The 16,677-nt window shown below is 37.5% G+C and overlaps 1 long non-coding RNA gene across 1 annotated transcript in view; it reads right to left on the reverse strand.

Moving 5' to 3' along the window:
* The window catches only part of LOC116588265, a 166,327-nt gene that overhangs the window by 63,043 nt on the left and 86,607 nt on the right, over window positions 1–16,677 (reverse strand). The window contains exon 4 of the long non-coding RNA XR_004284865.1: window positions 3,905–4,014. This is a non-coding gene — a long non-coding RNA (uncharacterized LOC116588265). The remainder of the gene's footprint in view (window positions 1–3,904; window positions 4,015–16,677) is intronic.

A 16,677-nucleotide genomic window follows, 5' to 3' on the forward strand; every position in this document is an offset into this window, starting at 1 on the left:
ATGGGCTTGTCTTTAGGTCTTAGCAGGGTTCACCCATAAGCTTGACAAAGGCTATCTCTCTGTTAGGCAATGAGACCATAGTCTACTTATTTTAAACTAAATTTGCAGTATTCTCATGATGATAGCACAGAAGCAAGAGCAAGGAAGCTGAATAACACAGGTGCTTTTTAAGTCCTGGTTATACTACTATTACTAAAAATCCCTGTAGTGAAAATAAATCTCATGACTGAATTCAGCTTCAGAATGAGAGGACAACACAAAGTTATATGGGGATGGCTATAGATATGGGGAAGGGGAAAGAATCAGGGCCATGAATACAACAAATCTATCACCTACAAAAATATGTGCACATGTACACTAAGAAATGTGTGAAAATATATATAACATTATTATTGATGTAATTGCAAACCACTCAAGTGTCCTTCAACAGATTGGATATAGAAATTGTAGTATAGTCATGAAAATGACTGCTATAAAAAATGCATGCATGACTCTTAATATTGAATAAAATAATTCAGTCAAAGAAAAGGACATTCTGTAAAATCTTATGTGTTTAAAACCATGCAAAACTAATAAGCAGTACTTGGGAATGCTTGATCATAGTAAAGCTATCTTTTTAAAAGCAAGAAAATTATTAATAAAGATCATTACTTATTAATTGATATTAATAAAAATAGAAAACTTGGCTGTAGGGGATGGGGAGGAAAATAACTTAGAGGGACCCAAAAGGGAGTTTCTGAGGTACAATTTTCTATTTTTCATGCTGCTTATGTGGTCACTCTATGATAATGTGTTGATCTGCTAATTTTTGTTGTAGCACTTCTCCAGGCGGTAGGTTTCAAAATAAAAACTATTTTTTTAAAAAAATGTCATGAACTTCCTTTATGAACTTTTTTTCTGTTGGATATCATATAAAAGCAATAAGCTCAACAGAAGGGGAAAAAATCCACTAGGTCCATTTTTGGCAATATCAGAAAATTAGTATAGTCTGCAGTCTCTAAAGATGTGAAAGAGCATTTAAAGGAACTAAGAAGGGCTGTGTTGCACCAGGAGTAAGAAGAGGTGGGGAAGAGGCAAGGGAAAAAAGTGTTGATTTTCACTAGAAACCTCATAGGTCTAATTGGCTCTTTAAACTATGTATATATATATATATAACTCTAATTTAACATATTTAAAGACTAGGGGCACCTGGGTGGCTCAGTACACCAAGCGTCTGACTCCTGATTTTGTTTTAAGTCATAATCTCAGGGTCCTAGGATTGAACCTTGTGAGGGCTCCCCACTCAGTGGGGAGTCTGCTTGTCTCCGTCTGCCCCTCTCCTTGCTCACTCCTCTCAATATACAAATAAATCTTTTTTAAAAATTTGAAGACTATAAAATTAATAAAAAATGGTCTCCTAAGTATAGTTGTAGTAGTATCAGAAGAGCCTTGCACGTAATGACTCATCCAAACACTTCAGCCTCAGGATTTACTTTCCGCCTGCAGGAATCTCTCGGGGAGAATGAAAGTTCACCCTTCCCCTGTCACTTTCTGTTCTCTCCTAGAATCTTCTGAGGTTTCATGAATTACAGCATTTCATTCATGAATAAGTCTTATGTTTGGCAACCATCAAAACCAAAATAGAAGTCTTCCATTACAACGGGAATCTAGCAATTCTAAGAAAAATAGCTCTCAATTTTAAGACAAAAAGATGTCATTTCCATCATGCAGGCTGTGTCCAGTCATTACAGGTCCTTCGAAAGGCCAAAGGCACATGACAGACTGTATTTGCTCTCAATAGAGAGGTCTCAAGCCCCCACCTCTCCCCAAGCACCAAGAGGACTGTGTGGCTCTTCGGTGAGGATTTGGCTAGAAACTGACTCCAAAACTGAGAGTGAATTTTTCCTGGCCAACTCCTCTCCAAAGGACAGGGAAAGGGCGCTGTAAGAAAAAACTATATTGCATGAGGTGGGGTGAGGGGAATAGGCCTATTTCCTATTTAAAGCACCTTTTGCTAAAGACCAAAATACTTCGCAGACAAGCAAATGCCAGGAGGACTCCTATAGTTGATGCCTCAGACTCCCACACAATCTGACTTTGCTTCCTAATTGGGGGGCGGGGGGAATGAAGAAGGCCAAAGAATTCTTCCTCAGGTTCATTGTCCTAGACTCTTACAGGCTGCCAAAAATGCAAGGGTTTTTTTTCATGGTAAGAATATTGACCATCTACATTATTCAAAATATGGTTTCTTTTCTTTTTTAAGAGAGAGACCATGTGCATGAATGGGGGAAGGGGTCAGTGGGGGAGGAGTGGAGTAGGGGCAGAGTGAGAGGGAAAGAGAGAATCTCAAGCAGGCTCCATGATCGTCATGGGGCTCAATCTCACAACTCTGGGACCATGACCTGAGCTGAAATCGAGTTGGATGCTTAAACGACTGAGTGACCCAGTCGTTCAAATAGTCGAAACTATTTGAAAATAGTTTCAAATGGAAAAGAAAAGTTGTCTGAACTCCCTTTTAGTGTTTTAAGAATCAAAATTTCTTTGCATTCCCAGACACATTTTGTCTGATGACAAATATGTAGGCGCTCATTATTGGAATAGCAACCATCATGCACTGTTTTGATTATTTTGCCCAAAATCTAAAATTTGGACAATGTTTTACACACAATTAAACTATTCAAGCAAAACAGAGTTTGGAAGGAAAAAAGGCTGTGCCAGAAAAAGTTGAATGTTGTTCATGAAGGATTCTGTTGCTACATCAACCATCTTTCCTGCAATTGCTATTACCAGAGACATTAGTCATTTTCTTTCTGAACAAGGACAGTAAAGAAAACAATGGCAAAAACACATTTCGTGGTGATATATTGAACCCCTTCCAATATAGGTACAAATTCATTTAAATGACAGTATAATTAAGTCTGTGCCAACTATTTCCTTTAAACTTAAAAGGACAAAATGCAAAATACTTGCCAAAAAATTATGCAATCATATTTGTTGTGTCATATTGTTTGTCAGTTGAATTTAAACAATAAACTCTTTTCTAGATGGTGAGAGCTATTTCAAATGGGGTGAGTCTCTGATTACATTGCTATGAAAACATGAAGAGTTTGCCTAGAAAAAACACCAACTTGTATCAAATAATTTAAATGACTCATGTATTGTGCATTGCTCATTAAAAATCACATGCATCCACCGCTTTCCTTTAGTCCCTAATTTTCAGAGTATCTGGAGACACTGAAATGTACTATACTATCTTGCTCTTAGAACTCATGTCCTTGGACAAAATATTGATTTATCTATGGGACTGCCCTTTTGGTTTTTTAGGTCCATGTCAGTCCCACACCAAAGATGGCAACACTGGCCTGGCCGTTACTCCCCAGCTCTTGCTGTTTTTGCTGTCATATAATTATCTGACTAATAGCATTAGTGGCAGAATTATCCACCCCTTTGAGCATTCATGGCCTACTGCAATTCTTAGAAACACCAAACTGTTTCTGTGAACATAAGTGCTGCTTTAAAATTTGTTTAAGTATGTCTTGTCATGATTTCTCTACTTATTTTGATCTCCAGCCTACTTAGCAATCTTTTTCCCTTCTTAAATTGAGTTTAACTTTGCAAAGTTCCTTTAAAGCAGTGGTTTTCAACCAGGTACAATTTCACGCCCAGAGGACATACAGCAATGTCTAGAGACACAGGGGTTGAAGGGAGTGGGGCACGTAGCATGCCTGCTACTGGCTTCTAGGGGAAGGGCCCAGGGGTGCTGAACACGCTGCACTGTACACAACAGCCCCTGACAACAAAGACAGCACCAAATGTCAATAGTGTCCAGGTTGAGAAACTGTCTTAGAACATGGGAGATAACAGACCTGTTCAAAGTGATCAAAGATTCAAACCTTTAGTATTAAAACACGCAAGCAAGACTCACCTGCAAAAGCTCCTCCTGGACACCTGAGAGTAAGGTGTCCCTGGAAATTACATGGCCAATTCCTTCCGTAGCCTTCACAGATCAGAATCCATGACAGAGCAGACATATCTCTATGAAAAAAAAAAAATTGAAATGATGAGATTAAAAAATGTCATGAGATTAAAATGTGTTGAGATAAAGACTGCAAGGAAGCAAAATGACAATAGGAGAATTAACATTTATTTGAAAGTAAAAATAGAGATTTAGCACTATGATTAGAAAACACAATCTTTGCTTACAAAGGACAAACCTGAGAAGCTTTCCAAGAATGTAGAGGAAAAGGACGAAGATATTCAAATAACGGGAATAAAAAAGTAAAAGAGAAGATAAATTGCTCATGAGAATTAGAGATATACCTAAAGAAGAAATCATTAAAAAAAATAATATGCAAAGATTTGTATTTAAGGTATCAGGCAGGGCACCGGGGTGACTCAAGCCTGTTCAGTGCCTGGTTTGGCTCAGGTCATGATCCCGAGGTTCTGGACTTGAGCCTGGAACCCCCACATGGGGCCCCCTCCTCCACAGAGGGCTCCTTGCTCCTCATCAGGCTTCCTGCACTCTCTCTCTCTCCCTCTCTTTCTGCGGCTCCCCTTGCTTGTGCACTCTTTCACTCACTCTCTCCCTTCTCTCTCAAATAAACAAGGAATACCTTTTAAAAAAATAGTGTTCATTTATCAGCCAAAATAATGATAAAACACCCACACCAAGATGTTCCATAATATTGCTAAATTAAAAAGGCATAGGAAAAAAATCCTACAAATTATGTACAAAACCCAGCAGGGTGTCTTCTTTTTTGCTAAGTGTTGGAAAACTCTGAAGCAATATCAACAGAGGCTTTAGGAGAAAAAGTTTTTTGACTCAAGAATTTGGCTCCCAAAGTTGTTATTCATATGCACAAAAAAAATCAAGAAGTCATTCTTATATGTGCATGGTCACAGACTATAAACCAGAGGTTTTTATTTTTTTTAATTGAACTTATTTTTTAGCTAACTAAGACTTGAATGGAAATTACAACATAATGTAAGTTGCTATCATGGAATTTAATAAAAATCCAGTACAAAAATTATACTTTTAATAAGCCTTCAAAAATGAACACTGAAACCATAAAGTTAAAATCTAAGTGGCTGATGTAATACTTCTATTATAACATTTGTTATTGTAACAAAACTAACTAGTTTTGTTAGTTGTAACAAAAACTAAATTCAAATCTTAATATAATTCCTGAAAGAGCTGATAAGTACAGTAAAAACAATAATTTTTAAATTATTTTAAATTAAAAAACTCCAGGATGTTAACAGAAGCTGGAATGATGAGGATAAGGAAAATCTGGAATAAGAAAAAACACACTAATCTCCTAGTCCTCTAATGTTGAGAAAGAGGAGTTCAAATACTTATCTTTCGTTTCTATAGTACTAAAGATATAGATAAACATATTTTCAAACACTCAGGGTAATCAGTCATAGAAGGAAAAGTAGATAAATACCTTTCAAATCTCCAAGAAAGAAAACATAAGTTAGAATAAAAAAACACAGAGGGGCGCCTGGGTGGCTCAGTGGGTTACAGCCTCTGCTTTCGGCTCAGGTCATGATCTCAGGGTCCTGGGATTGAGCCCCGCATCGGGCTCTCTGCTCAGTGGGGAGCCTGCTTCCTCCTCTCTATCTGCCTGCCTCTCTGCTTACTTGTGATCTCTGTCTGTCAAATAAATAAATAAAATCTTTTAAAAAAATAATTTAAAAAACACAGAGAAGAAAAAAATGAGGAAATATTAAATGTATTACAATTTCTAAAAATAGATTTTTTCTATTTTCTAAAAATAGGTTTTTTCTTTCAATAAAAATTAAAATTTACCCAACTACAAATTACTTACGAGACATTATAATATCAAAGATATTTATAAGCAGAACTCTACTTTATGCTTGCAAAACTGGTAATGTTTTAAAGCTGATTATTATTTTGAAAATTAATATTAGAGTTGGGAAGAGTGTGGTAAGTCAGGAATTCTCATAATTTTGTGAGAAGTTTCTGGAAAAACTTGTCAGTACACATTAGAGGCCTCATGTAGGTTCATAGCCTGTGGTCAACTAAATTAAGTTCTTGAAAATTATCCTAAAAAATATAATGAGGAAGTAGACAAAGAGAAATATAAAATTAATTTTGTTGCAACCATATCTTTTAATAGTAAAAACCTAGATATTTCCTAAAGTTCCATAATAGATGATGGGTCAAATTATCATATATCAATATAATGGAATATTATACAACTGTTAAAATTATAATTTATAAAATTATTTAATAATGTAGTTCTAAATATATAATTCTAATTAAAAATAGAAGATATCAGTTAAGCATCTGACTTCTAATTTTGAAATCAGGACCATGGGTTCAAGACCTATATGAGGCTCTACACTGGGCATGGAGCCTACTTGAGACTCTCTCTCCCTCTCCCTCTGCTCCTCACTCCACTCTCTCTCTCCCTCTCTAAAAATAAAAATAATTATAAATATTATATAATAAATTTTAAAAATTAAAATTAAAATAAGACAAAATCAGAGAGGGAAACAAACCATAAGAGACTCTTAACTCTAGGAAACAAACTGAGGTCGCTGGAGGGGAGGTGTGTGGAGGGATGGCGTAACTGGGTGATGGGTATTAAGAGAGCACTCAGTGTAATGAGCACTGGGTGTTACATGCAGCTGATGAATCACTGAACTCTACCTCTGAAACTAATAATAGACTCCATGTTAATCAATTGAATTTAAATAAAATAAAATTTTTTAAAAATTGAAAATTTAAAAAAAAATTTTAAATAGAGTTTAAAGTTGTAAAAGAAAAATGCATATGGATGTACTTAAATTTAAGGAAATTTACCAAAATGGTAATAGGAGTAATGTCTGTTCAATTTTTCCATTTTCTTGGTATTGCGCATTTTCCAAATGTTGTACAAGACCATATATTGTTTGAACCAATGGGTTTTGTTTTTGTTTTAGATGCTCAATAAGCAATTGAGTTACCTGATGCATCTTTGGAAAATGAACAGAAAAATAAGTGAGGTTATCTGTGAATACACAAATTGCTGGCAGTAATTTAGTATATTTTTTTCTTCAAACTCATTCTTTTGCTCCCTTTTTGATTACCAGTGTGGGCTAGAAGGGGAAAAATCCATGGAATTCAATTAATGTTTATTCATTTCCATCAAGTCCTAATGATTAATCTTCCCTTCCAGGCAGCAACTGACTTCGGGTCTTCATGTTAATTCCTAGAGCATAATATATTAATTTTGGGGAATGAAAAGAACAGGAAAGCAAGAGATTTTAATAATTTTTAGTAGATTAAAAAGAAAGAGAAAAAATTCTGTATGAAAGCATGGAGAAGTGGTGGCTATTAAAGCAAAAAAGAAGAAAGAGGAAGAGGAGAAGGAAAGAAAAGAAAAAAAACCCCAAACTTGGGCAAATAAATACAATGGAGAGTAAGAGATATAGATTGAAAACAAACTAATGAGAAGTTAACATATAATGCCCACCCAATATCATTCCCCACCTATCACACACAATGCCCAAAAGCAAGTAGACACACCTCATAGGGACAAAAAGTGGGGATAATTTGTAAAGAAACTGAAAACAGTTTTAAAGGAAAATTGGGACGGCTTCTGTGTGTCAGCACCACCGGACAAATATCCCACATGATGGGGGCCAGCATCAAGGAAAACCAATTAACAAGCCCCAATCTCTGTGTATAGATAGCAAGATAAATGAAAACAAACAATGAAATGAAAATGACATCTTCTCATCCACAAAATTTAATGTCAGAACACAACTGATGAATAGCTTTAAAGGTCTGAGAGAGAGAATTTGCAACCCAAAAGTTGATTTTCAGCAGAATTATAAATCAGTCAAATGTGGAGATAAAATAAAGGCATAATCAAATATGAAGACAGAATAATGATATATCCAGACATGCAAAGATACAGCAAGTTAACTACCACATACTCCTTATTAGGAAGTTAAGTCAAAAGACATAGTACATAATTATTTAAAACTGAGTGAACAAGAAATAACATATATGTTTATTATATAAAGTTACAAAAGGAAGTAATAACATAATGAAAAATAGTAACAACTATATTGGAAGAAGAAAAGGAGGTGATTATATAAATGATCAAAATCATCAACTATTATGGAAGTTAGGAAGTCAGTATTTAGAGATGTAAGTATCAGAATGATTCAAAGTAGGAAAAGTTAAAAAGAGTGGGGTGGGGAAGGTGTGAAAAGACAAAATAGAGATGATTTTCACTAGTATTAGTCCAATTCTAACTTACCGTAAAATTATACACATGAGGGGCACCTGGGTGGCTCAGTCAGTTAAGTGTCTACCGTCAGCTCGGGGCATGATCCCAGAGATCTGGGATGGAGTCCTGCATTGGGCTCTCTGCTCAGCGGGGAGTCTGATTCTCCCTCTCACTCTCCCACTGTGCTCTCCCTCTCTCAATTAAGTAAATAAAATCTTTGAAAAAAATTATGTACATGAGTAATCTTTTTCAAATCTCTAAACCCCTTAAATGAATGATAGGTGAGGATGTAGAGATAGTACAGAGTTGACTCATTAGAGAAATTGATCAGTTAAAGGGAGCAGAGAAAAGGAGAAATAATGACAGGGAGGAGGTAAAGAAAAGCTGTGTGTATTTGTTTTTCTAATGGAAAATGAGTATTTTATACATTGATAGAATAGCAAAAGGCAGAAAAATTAATAATACCTTTGGGTCCCACCCTTGCAGGCAAATAGACAGTACTCAAGCTAGTTATAAGGTAAGAACCATTTTATAAAGAAAACTTACATCATAATTAATGTTATCCTTGTCTATCTACCATCCCTAAATGTTCATCCTCAAACCTTGAAGTGTAGTATCAAAGTTGATGTCCTGAAAAGCTTCCTAGTGGAAATCTAAATTTATTTGAACTATCTCTGCTGGGAAGCCTCACTTGAAAAAGTTTGATGGTTTTTTTGTTTGTTTGTTTTTTAAGATTTATATATTTATTCTAGAGAAAGAATGTGCAAGTGGCGGAGGGGAGAGGGAGGGAGAGCAGACTCTGCCCTGAGTGAAGAGCCTGAGCAGGCCTCCACCTCACAACCCTGACATCATGACCTGAGCTGAAACCAAGAGTCTGGAAACCAAGAGCCGATGCTTAACTGACTGCACCACCCAGGCAGCCTCACTTTAAAAAGTTTTGGTTTTTTAAAAAATATTTTCTTTATCTATTGGACACAGGGAGAGATCACAAGTAGGCAGAGAGGCAGGCAGAGAGGGGGAAGCAGGCTCCCTGCTGAGCAGGGTCCCTGCCGAGAACTCTTGAGAGGGGCTCTATCCCAGGACCCTGAGATCATGACCTGAGTCAAAGGCAGAGGCTTAACCCACTGAGCCACCCAGGCACCCCTAAGAAGTTTTAAAAAAAAAACTTCTCTGTTGTGTTTTTTTAGCTGATCAAATTGCACAATAGATGAGTAAAAATCAAGATTGGCTAATGTCTTACATTTGATTCCGAGAAGAGACACAGTAAAGAAACAACTCAAGGAATTCTAGCTTTTTATAAAGCCTCAAACTCACTTAGTTCCTTTTTAACGTGGAGACTGGGTTGCCATCTTATTACCAGATGCCTCTGGACATTTTCCCCCCAAAAGTACCAGCCTCGAGTTGTACTTAATGGTCTAATTGCTCTGTGCAATCTTCCTCAGCACTTTCCATTTCATTAGAGGCAGAATGGGGGACAGTTCAGTCAGGGATCCATAACAATTTTACAGCACTCTTCACAACATGCCTCAAAGAGGTTTCAGCCACACATTAAACATCTAGCACCACAATCACAGCCTGCACAATCATGTGGAACATTTGGATTGATTGTCTGACACCCTCTGACAAAAGGCCAGTCTTCGCCTCAACTGCATCTTTTAAAAAAAAAGTATATACTGACCCTTGATATGAGCTGTCAGTAGAAAGTCTTAAGCCAATATCCAGTGTAACATGAGGCTAAAAACCAAGGATGCCTAAAGAGAAGATTGAAGATAGTGGGCAAACGTGTTATTAGGTTTCTAATGATTAAAGATGTCACCCAATCTTTAAGAATAGGAGTCATTACTGTTAAATTACTCATGAAATTCATGCCTTTGATTCATGTCAACCATTCCCATACAGACTTAGCTGAAGGCATACAAATAATAGAGGTCAAGAAAAAAATGTGTGCTGGGTGCTGCTAAGTTTATCAGTTTATCTCTTCTTTATTCTTTTGACTTTTACTTCATATTGTTGGCCCCAGGACAAGGTGGGCTCTTCTACTATAGTAGAGGTCATGGAAACCTGAAATTGTTTAAGCTCCAGGCTGTAAATGGAATTGATTAATTTCTTGATCAACTAGAAAAGAATCAGGGTGCCTGGCAACCACAAAATAAATTTGGACAATGGCCAAAAGAACAAATTGATTTCTGCTCATAGAGCACTACATGGCACATAGTGCATGCTTAATAAATATTTGTCATATGAATGAACTATTGAATGAGCCCTAATTAATTGGTTATGATGACTGCCTGGAGAGAGCTGTAGTGAGTAGGAAGGAATTGCATGAGCTTTTATTTATGTCTGAGTAGGAAGGAATTGCATGAGCTTTTATTTATGTCTGCCAAGGGTTCTGGAGTGGTGAGTGGCCCCACTTGTGCCATAAATACATCATTGGTGTACCAGAGACAAGTGAATTTTCAACTATGTATTCCTAAAAGTCCTAATAAAGTGATAAATAAGAAAGGGAATATAGATATAATTCCTGATGACTACAGATTATGTTAGCTAAGAAAAAATTATTATTATTTGTACTAGGGACTCTGTTTCTGACTAGTATTTCTCCCTTTGAGTTATTGACATCCATAAACTACCATAAAATAGAGCCCGAGTTATTTTTAGAAGTAATGAAGTTTTCTGGCTGAACTGTGTTCATCTTCTGCCCACTACTACTCCTCCAACTCTGAAAAAGTTTGAGTAATAAAATAATACAAGATGGTACTCTTTTCCAACTCATGAGATCACCAAACAGCTCTACTGAAATTCCACCAAACCACTTACAATTCTAGGATTATTTTTCTTTTTTTTTTTTATTTTATTTTTATTTTTTTTTATTTCCAGCATAACAGTATTCATTATTTTTGCACCATACCCCGTGCTCCATGCAATCCGTGCCCTCTATAATACCCACCACCTGGTACCCCAACCTCCCACCCCCCGTCCCTTCAAAACCCTCAGATTGTTTTTCAGAGTCCATAGTCTCTCATGGTTCACCTCCCCTTCCAATTTCCCCCAACTCCCTTCTCCACTCTAAGTCCCCATGTCCTCCATGCTATTTGTTATGCTCCACAAATAAGTGAAACCATATGATAATTGACTCTCTCTGCTTGACTTATTTCACTCAGCATAATCTCTTCCAGTCCCGTCCATGTTGCTACAAAAGTTGGGTATTCATCCTTTCTGATGGAGGCATAATACTCTATCCCCAGGGGTACAGGTCTGTGAATCACCAGGTTTACATATCAGATAAAGGACTAGTGTCCAGAATCTATAAAGAACTTAGCAAACTCAACACCCAAAGAACAAATAATCCAATCAAGAAATGGGCAGAGGACATGAACAGACATTTCTGCAAAGAAGTCATCCAGATGGCCAACAGACACATGAAAAAGTGCTCCATATCACTCGGCATCAGGGAAATAGGATTATTTTTCTTAAAAATGAAATTTTAGATAAATCTTTCTCAACTATTTTTATGAAAAAGAATTGAAGAGGAACATGGTAACAAGTTATATAAATATTCATTGGCTAAGCTATTCTCTGTCTTGGAAATGATTAGCCTAAACACACAATACATTTTTTCCTCTTTAAATAGCTTGAAAACAATAGAAAGTTCCTGCTAGCAAATTTTTTTAAACATTTCTATTGGGTTTCTTTCCTTCCCGCCCAGCCATCGTTGGAGCCTACACAAATAAAAAGCAACCAGTGTTTGCAGAAATAAGTGGTAAAATGAACAATACGTTGTTGAACAGTGGAGTAAAAGACCTGGATCCAGCCAGATTATAATTTTGGTTCCCTCTCTTGCAAGCTTATGACTTTAGGCAAGCTATTTAGCCTCTCTGTAAAAGGAGGACAATGATACTGGCACAGCAGGAGGTTTGAGAGAACTAACAGGGATAACGTATATCAAGAACAGCACCTGTCACATGAAAGTTACCTAATGAGCTGACATAAAGGAGGACAGAAAAAGAGGTTTTTAAAGGAGTTACAGCAAAAGATTCAGAAAGAGGTAAATGTTTTTAAATGTAGAGAAGGGAATAAGAAAAAACATCTGTATCTTCATTTAGAAGTAGTAGTGTTAGTATTTCTTATGATGTCAAAGTAGTTTGACTTTGTGAAGGACGGCTGCGATGGGATGGAGAAAGGGCAAGGTGAAAGCAGGAGGCAGAGCCTGGGATGGTCAACAGAGAGAACAACTGGGGAAATGAGCAGGGCTGGCACATGCTGGCATCACAGGTCTCAGTGTGATACTGCCGGGACTCTAGAATGAACTGGGAGCTAAAGCAGTCACTTGGCGCAGAAATAGAGACTCAACGGGAACCCAGCAAGGGGCACTTATTGTGAAGAAAAAAAGTGGAAGCTGGATGGGGTTATTAGAGGCAGTATTAGCAGAGAGCCTAACTGTTTAAACAGTAAGAACAATAATAAAACTCATGAGTTTCTAAAATAAATATTTATTTCTCACATCACAGTCACTGTGGCTGAGTGGTAGTTTGAAGGTAGCAAGGCTCACTCTGTGCAATCACTTAGAGTCCTAGGGTGGTTCCTTCTTTCCTGACACTTTGAGACTTTATAGGTCTCAGGGTTCACTGCTGGGTCCTCGGCAGTGCGTAGCAGGTGAGAGTGTGAAACTCAGCTTGAAACTCAAAGGATACTCTCCTTCATGAGGAGGACAGACGAAGAGGGACAGAAGACTGTGACACCAAGACCCACGGATTGCATAGAGCACTGGGTGTGGTGCAAAAACAATAAATATTGCTACACTGAAAATAAATTTTTTTTTTAAAGTGAAAAAAAATTAAAAAATTAAAAAAAAAAAAAAAGACCCAACAGATGAGGACTTCTCGAAGCCATGGTGTCTTTAAAAGCTATCAGGAACTATATTCTGAAAGGGATCCACACAACACATGCATGTACACACATGCACAAGAAAGCTTTCTTTACAGCACCAAATCCATCCTAGTCTAAGGACTGAGTCCCTTAGGCCAATATAAACCAGACAGGATCAAGTAAGCTGATTTTCAAGCAAAGACATTGAATGGTGTTATCAGTGATATATATATATTTTTTAAGATTTTATTTATTATTTGACAGACAGAGATCGGAAGTAGGCAGAGAGGCAGGCAGAGAGAGAGGAGGAAGCAGGCTCCCTGCTGAGCAGAGAGCCCGATGCGGGACTCGATCCCAGGACCCTGGGATCATGACCTGAGCCGAAGGCAGAGACTTTAACTCACTGAGCCACCCAGATGCCCCAAAGAATTCCTTTTTTTTTTTTCTTAAGATTTTATTTTTTTATTTGACAGACATAGAGATCACAAGTGGGCAGAGGCAGGCAGAGAGAGAGGGAAGCAGGCTCCCTGCTGAGAAGAGAGCCTGATGCAGGGCTTGATCCCAGGACCCTGAGATCATGACCTGAGCCAAAGGCAGAGGCTTAACCCACCGAGCCACCCAGGCGCCCCTATCAGTGATATTTTTACACTCTTTTTTATATTTTCTTAAATTCTCTACAATTAGCATATTCATGTGCTTTTAAAATGTAATTACAAGCACAGAAATGGTTAGGTGATCTAAGAAAGGGAATCAGATGATCTAGGGAAGAAGACAAAACTATTCTTTTTAAGGTTCTTTAACATTTCAGTGGAGTCCTGAAACAATCTAAGAATTTATCAACTGTTTTAAACCCTCACCAGTGTTTGTCATTTTGGCCAACCCTGCTGGCTTCCCTGAGGTGACCAGCAGTAAGAACGCTTATCGCCAAAGTGAGATTTCTTTGGTAATTTCAGAAACAGCAGGGAGAAGTGAGAAGAGTTCACTTTTGTATCAAGGCTGGAGAGAGAAGGACGTTCAGAAAGTAAAATGAAGTAATGGCAGCAGAAGAAAAGACAGGCAGATCCGACAGCAGCTGGGGTAGTAGAGGATGAGGAAACAGCCCTTGTGTATTTCCCAAAGAGCCATGTGTAAACTCTATTTGGGCTCAAACAATGGACAGAGCACCTCAAACCCTGACCTTAATTGCTCTTCCTAAGCTCAAGAACATTGACTGCACCCACGTGTTCTGGGTCAGTAAAAAGGACAGGGGAGAAGTGGTCTTGAAATTCAGTGTTGTTTGGATTGATTGGAAGTCTGGGGAAACTAAATTGGTAAATAATCTTAAGAATCATTAGTTGGGGGCACCTGGGTGGCTCAGTTGGTTAAGCGACTGCCTTCGGCTCAGGTCATGATCCTGGAGTCCTGGGATCAAGTCCCACATCGGGCCCTCTGCTCGTCGGGGAGCTGGCTTCTCCCTCTGCCCCTCACCCCTTTATGCTCTCTCTCTCTCTCTCTCTCTCACTCTCTCTCTCTCAAATAAATAAAATCTTTAAAAAAAAAAAAAAAAAGGATCATTAGTTGGGTCAGACATGCCAGTCCATTAATTTCTACCTCCATATTTTGCTAAATGAATTAATCAAAAGAATAAAAAATAAATATACAAAGGTTTTTGTTGCCATATTAAGCATATAAGTTTATTATTCCAGGACCCCTGTGTTCTGGAGCTGCCGTTCACATTTAGAAACTTTCCATTGGAGCAATATTTTTTAAGATGTGGACCTGTCTCTACCCACAACATGGCCAAGAGTGGGGACCTGACCCTGACCCAGACACCAACTCCTGGTAACATGGGTTGGTCCAGAGACAAACATCTGATTTCACAATGGCCATCTTTATCCTTTGCTGCTGGGTGTTTGCAATTGGAAACTAGAAAGTGGTGGTTTCTCATCAGTGGCTCAACTGCAGTGTATATAATTCTGGAATTCATAGGCAGCCATGTTCTCTATGATTTGGGCTGAAAACAACCAGGACATCTGGTTGAAGCAGGAAAGGAAAATTAAACAGATGCATGGGGAAAAAGCACATGGGAAAACAGGAAAAGAAACCTTCAAATTTCTACAATGGTTCTAAGACTCAGCCTCATATTTGCGCCCCTTCTTTTTTTTAAAGACTTGATTACTGAAATCTTTCTGAATTTCATGAATTCCCGCAGGATTCAACTCATTAAGTCAATCTATTTCAAGAAAAATTCTAGTTGATCAAAACTCACAGATCTCCAATTAGTGAATTTTAAATTTTTACAAAGGAAGTGCATTTAAAATAACTTAAATAGATGTCAGTGGGAAAACTGTTAAGTAATAGATGTTGCATCATTATGCTTCTTTCAAAATCACCATCATGAAAAAAACACAATATAGCAAATATTTATGTGAGCAAAACAGAACATAAAACTTCATGAACATTCTAATTGCAACTGTATAAGAGCCTATATATCCCTAAATATTAAGAGAGAATGGAATCATTAAAGCTAAGGGAAATATTTTTATAATAGTATCTCACCTATCAAAATGAAGTATAATCAGAAAGTAATAGTATATATATATATATTATTGTGTGTGTATATATATATATATACACACACAGAATAACTGTATATGTATACATGCACATGTATATATACACAATATAAATGTACATATTTATATTAAGCATAATCAGTTAACCAAAGTTTCAGGAATGCAAGCAGAAGGAACATGTAGTTCAAAAGGAAAACCAGCACCCAGCATAATATGAAATATTATATGTGTCTACCTTACTGTTGACTAAAATTTCCCAGTTCTGACCACACTTTCAAATGTCTTTCCTGTGACCTGTTCAGTTAAGAATGTGAACAGCGCCCAGTATTTGTGAATTTCTGGCAGAGGTATGGTTTTGCAAAAAACTCAGGGAGGGAGCAGCCTCCATCCCACTGCTTTGCATGCAGACAAGACAGCTCTCCTTTGCCATCATTAGCTTCCCTATCCTTAGCTCCCACTACATCCCAGATGAGTGATGGTACACCGCTTCAGTGCAGGGTTATCAACGCACATGGCATAGCCAAAGGAGGAAAAAAAAGGAAGAAGAAGAAGGTGGTGGTGTTATCTCTCTCTCCTCTGATAGGAAAATAAATTTTCATTGAGGCATATAACTTTGTTTTCTAAAATTCACAGAATTATCATTTCTGTGTCACAGCGAAAATAAAGGAAAATCGTAATAATTTCAATCCTGGGGACAGCACATAGTCACCAAATTAGACAGCATCTGTAGCTACCACAGTCTACAACCTTCAACTAATAACAGCCACATCTGACCAAGGGTCCATTGTGTGTGGGCGTTGTGTCCGAAGGCTCACACACATCATCCCATAAAATCCTCATACAATCTTCTGAGGCACGCCTTCTCACCCCCATTTTACGGACAACAAAACAGAGAGTTTTCAAACTCAGGAAGACCTCACTGTTTTGCATCTCCTCTTTTTCCTCCTGTTGAGGATGGACAGCTCTCTCACCTGCATAAAAATCAGACTGGTTCCTTTCTGTGCATCAAAATGTCTCTACATAGTCTT

This window comes from Mustela erminea, chromosome 4, assembly GCF_009829155.1.
Source record: "Mustela erminea isolate mMusErm1 chromosome 4, mMusErm1.Pri, whole genome shotgun sequence".
In the NCBI taxonomy this organism is placed as follows: domain Eukaryota; kingdom Metazoa; phylum Chordata; class Mammalia; order Carnivora; family Mustelidae; genus Mustela; species Mustela erminea.